Raw genomic sequence first — 5,713 nt, 5'->3', positions numbered from 1 at the left:
ATTCTCTCTTCTTAAAGTCTTAATGATTGATATTGATCTTCCATATCCTTTAACTTTCTCTAAAGTTATCCTTCTCTTTGTTCCTTTTATTTTTTTGTGCCCTGTCAAATTTATTAAAATAGATTTTTTTATTTAAAAATTTTTGATTTATATTCCAAATTGTGAGGACAGTATAGGAATTCTCATATACTGTGCATTCAGTTTCTCTTATTATTAACATCTTACATTAGTATGGTACATTTGTTATAACTAATGAACTAGCACTGATACATTATCACTAATTGAAGCCCATATTTTATTTAGATTTCTTTTGTTTTTACCTAATGTCCTGTTTGTTTCAGGATCCCAGCTAAGATACTAAATTACATTTAGTCATTATGTCTCCTTAAGCTTTTCTTGGCTGTGACAGCTTCTCACTTTCCTCATTTCTGATGACCTTGAGAATTTTGATTACTAGGTAGATACTTTGTAGAATACTCCACAACTGGAATTTACCGGTTGTCTTTCTCGTGATTCAATGGGGGTTACGGGTTTTTGGGAGGAAAATCACAGAGGTAAAGTGTCATTCTCATATTGTATCAACAGTATATACTATCAACATGACTTATCACTGATGTTAACCTTCCTCATCTGATGACATGGCTTTTGTCAGGTTTCCCCACTATAAAGTGACTCTTCTCTCCCTTTTTTCGTCATGTACTTTTGGAAGAAAGTCCCTAAGTTCAGCCCACACTTGAGGTGTGAGGAGTGTTGGTACTCCCCCTTCTTGAGCAGGGAGTTTCCACATAAAGTACTTGGAGTTCTTCTGCATGAAAGATTTGTCCTTCCTACTTTATTTATTTACTCAATTATTTCTATCAGTATTTCTATCAACACATACACACTTTGTGTTATAATTTAATACTGCCTTATTTTGTTGCCCAATTTTTTGTCCCTTTGGTCATTGGGAGCTCTTTCAGTTGGTGCTGGGCTCGCTCATTGTGGAGTTTTCTGTTGGCTTTTTTAAAGCATTTCCTTACTTGCTGGAACTATACGATGCTACAGATTCATTTTGCGGGCTTCCTGTCTTAGCTTTCAAAACATCCATTTCTCCAAGGAGCCCTGGTTCCTTTTATTAGAGAATGATATGAGGAACCAAGATCTTTGCACGAAGTGTGCTTGTTGCCATTGTTGTGTTGTTGTTTCTCTATTTTTTTACCTGACAGGACAAGGAAATATATGATGAATGCTTAGTGCCTATATGTACACACATGCATAAATCTTTTTATAGATAACCATCTGTGTTTATAATAACCAACCATGAGTCATCCTGATCTCTCCAACTCTATTTCATCACCAAATGGATCATTCTTGCCTACTCCCTTTTCTCCTTTGTAACCTCACACTCCAACAGTTAGCAACCTGACTCCACTGACACCATCATTTTTGACTATCCAGCATTTTTACTTCCTGTGATTGCATTTCCTCTGTAAACCGCCCATCTTTCACTCCCAGTTCATATGGCATAGTGGAGTTGATGCTACTTGTTGGAGTAATGGTTGCGTTCATTTACCCAGTCCTGGCTAGTTAGTACAAGTATTTTTCTTGGCTATGGATACTGCTTCTGTGAGAGACAGATGGCCCAGATTCTCCTCAATTCCAGGGCTTCTGTTGGCATAAATGAAGTCCTGAAAGAAAGAGAAATTTTCTTTCTGCTGAACTCGGAGCTGTAATGATGCAAGTTTCATTTTCCAGGTGAATGCCCTGAGGGGAAAATCTACCTGTGAAAAATGTAACATATAGAAAAGTGGACTAAAAGATGGGTAGAGATATCTTCCTGATGACCACATCTGAGCACCTGGATCCAGTGACACCTCCCCATGAATGTTTCCATTGTGAACCAGTGACTTCCCTACTAAGCCCGTTTGGTTTGGATTTATGCATTTGTAACCACAATCTCTTAAGTCCTTTACCCACCTAGGATTAACTAGATTTTATTAAATTTATGATTCTAAGGCACTGGAATGCAACACACACATTAGGATAATATCCTGTAATCCCACAGATTTCACTAAACCCAAAGTTTATCTATAATCTCTTGAGAGTTATACCCTAACTACAGTATTTCCTTTGGGTGAAAACTAGAAATTTTGCACTGACAATTGGGAAAATTTGAATTTGAACCACTGGAAAATAAAGTGCCATATCTGTCTTTAATAATAAGTTGAAGCAGACTGAAAGTCATTGAACTTTTGCCTCCCTCTTTATGCATATTTTTTCTTATCATTTATCTGAAAATATATAAACTGTAAAATGAATAGGAAAACCTTAATTGAAAGAGGTTGTCAGCTCTCTTAGTTGCTTAAGGGATTGAAGGAGGTTTCATAATTTCAGTCTGGATTTGAATGTCTCTGCCAATTTTTAAAAATTTGATTCAAATACATTAATAGTACCCCTCCCAATATCATAAACTTGTTAGTATAGTTTCTTGTATATTTGTTTTTCAAAGGTTTATTAAAAGTCTACTGTACGTATATGATAGATTGTTGATTGTATTCAGTACAAGGTTTAAACCATCTTTTAAATGAGGATGCTGAACTAAATATTTTGCAAACTACAGTTCTTTATTCTATCAAGAGGACTGTGTGACCTTCAACCTCTTTGCTCCAGTGCACTTATCTTTATTTATTTAATAACAATTTTTTTTTTTGAGACTGAGTCACTCTCTGTCACCCAGACTGGAGTGCAGTGGCATGATCTCGGCTCACTGCAACCTCCACCTCTCAGGTTCAAGCTATTCTCATGCCTCAACCTCCCACATAGCTAAGATTACAAAAGTGTGCCACCATGCCCAGCTATTTCTTTTCTTTACTTTTTTTTTTTTTTTGTATTTGTAGTAGCAATGAGGTTTTACCATGTTGGCCAGGCTTGTCTCGAACTTCTGGCCTCAGGGGATCTGCCCGTCCCGGCCTTCCAAAGTGCTGGGATTACAGCCTTGAACCACTGCACCCGGTCACTTATAAAATTAGAACAGAGTGCTAAATGATCTCTGTGTCTTGAAAAGTCATAAAGCCTTTTTTTTTTTTTTTAATGAAATGCCACTTTTTCCTAAATTATATTGTTTAAAACCTGTGTACCTTAACTAATGTGGCCTTAATAAGATTAAATTTTTATACACTTTATCTCTGTGATTCCTGATTGCAAACACTTGCTTGAATATGCGCAAAATTTAGTAATAGATTCCTTGGTATAATTGCAAAACCATCTTGCTAACTTTTGCTGATCTACCTACATCACTTCCTTCTTATATTCTTTTTCAACTTGGTGTTGTTATTTAATTCTACATTTACAGAAAAGTGACAGTCTGAGTTCTTAGTATTGTTTAAATCTCTATTTAGCTGCAGGTTAACATTGAAACATTTGTTTTTAGAATAAAAAAAAAAAACAAAACCTTTAGGGCAATTACAGCTTCTATTATATTGACCTGTGTACCATGTGAGAAATTTTTACCATCATTTAAAAAATTTGTTTGCCTACTTTTCAAAATGTTTGAGCTAATTCTCAACTAGAAGCAATGTTTGAAATAATTCTCCAACTTCAGGATGCTTACAATAGGTGAGATACCTTATCAGTTATTTGGTTCTTTTGACCCAACAGTTTGGAAACTTTGTGTTAGGGGGACACACTTATTCACATTCCTGATGTTTCCCTTCCGGAGTGAGACATCCATTCACGTAAGGACCCTGGCCTCTTTTCACTCCCTGACTCTCTCCAGGCCCTACAATTCGCCTAATCATCATGAGTTGGGAAGTAGAAACAATCCTGTATTGCGCTTCCCTTTCCTCTGCTCTTTCTCCCAGGAGGCACGTGCCCTTTATTATCTCAATCATACTACCCTAGCAATAAAGTCCCTGCTCTCTACTGAGCACAGTCTTGCCTTAACTATGCCTATAAATGTTGCCACTGTTTATAAGCCTTGGATGGCTATTTTATCCTTCAAACTATTTAACACTGTTTTCCAATCTCACCAAGAGTGACCTTTTAACTTGTCAGATCTTTCAAAGAAAATCCCCAACTTTTTCTGACACTCTAATGAAGCAAATACATTTTTTTTAACTTATGGCTCTAGGTAATACCTAAACTAACAACGATTAAAATAACCAACCTTTGTTACCTAATGAATTGCAGTAAAGCTTAGTGAAACTGTATTTTCTAACTTCTTTTCCCTCATTCATTCTCTGTTCAAAGACATGTCTGAGAGTTTACGGTGGCAGTGGTTGTGTTAGACAGGGTAAGCTATCTCCTGGGCATGAGAACCTCTTACAGCTCTGCTCACCCTTTTATCCTAAGGGACAGGAGCTGGTGATGCTGACTGGACATGAGTTGAGACATGTGAGACAAGAGTAGAAAAAGGCCATTTTATAAGAAGATTCAGCTTGAACCCTGCAGAGAAGGTGGTAAGGTAGCTTGCCAATGATGAAAGACAAAGCAGAGAGAATGGGTGCTGATAGACTAACTCACAAGTCATGAGTCCCTGAGGTTAATTGTTTAGACATGATAGAAAAAGAAATGTAACATACTTACATGTTTGTTGCTTATATCTTACATCTTTGATGCTATAGACCTTGTGTTTTTTTTGTTGTTGTTGTTGTTTTGAGACAGAGTCTTCTCTGTCGCTCAGGCTGGAGTGCAGTGGTATGAACTTGGCTCACTGCAACCTCCACCTCCAGTTCAAGCGATTCTCCTTGCCTCAGACTCTCGAGTAGCTGGGATTACAGGTGCCCACCACCACACCCGAGTTTTGTATTTTTAGTAGAGCCGGGGTTTTGCCATGTTGGCCAGGCTGATCTAGAACCTCTGACCTCAAGTGATCCGCCCACTTTGGACTCTCAAAGTGCTGGAATTACAGGCATGAGCCACTGTGCTGGATGGGTGCTACAGACTTTGATATATTATTTGAGGTGAAGGAGCTCACTCTCAAACTGTGTCTTTCACCCTTAACAACTAAATTAAAATTAAAGCACAGAGCTGACACTGAGTTTTTTTTACTCTTTTTAAATCCTATTGTATTTGCAGTGTCATTATATAAGGTACTTTGGGCCCAGAATAGAATCACATGTATATAACAGCCAAATGACTCAGGTTGATATCACAGCATTTTCCAATCTAGCAGTGAACCTTAGAAAGGGTAATTATGTGTTTACATAATAATCCCCTTCTTTTAAAATGGAGATTAAAAAAAGGAGAGTAGGAAATGTAAAAACACTTGAGAAGCAAGTCCAGACATGTTGTAAATTGTGAAAAAAATGCATGATTATTATGCCTACCCTGTGCTTCTGGGGCTTTCCTGCTAGCATTGCCTAAAAATTTTTGGCAAAGAGAAAACAGTTGGATCACAGGGCAGCTCTTACCCTCAGGTGTAATGGATATGCCAAGCCTCAGCATACCAAACCCATTGCCCATTAGTGATGAAACTCTTCTGCCTATCCCCTTGATGGAAGAACAGTCTTTGTGACTGATGATTTTTAACCTTTTCCCACTTCTCCATTCTAATGAGACAAAAATGAGTAGACTTAAGGAGAGTAACTGACCCACAGGCAGTCTAAGACTGACCAGGAGGGTGTTATCTCTGTGGTCTACTTTAAAGCAGTGGTCCCCAGTCTTTTTGGCACCAGGGACCGGTCTCGTGGAAGACAATTTTTCCATGGACTAGGGTGGGGAGGTAGTTTGGGAA

The sequence above is a fragment of the Macaca nemestrina genome, chromosome 3 (assembly GCF_043159975.1).
Source record: "Macaca nemestrina isolate mMacNem1 chromosome 3, mMacNem.hap1, whole genome shotgun sequence".
NCBI classification, from domain to species: Eukaryota; Metazoa; Chordata; class Mammalia; order Primates; family Cercopithecidae; genus Macaca; species Macaca nemestrina.
Note: the sequence above shows the minus strand (reverse complement) of the source record.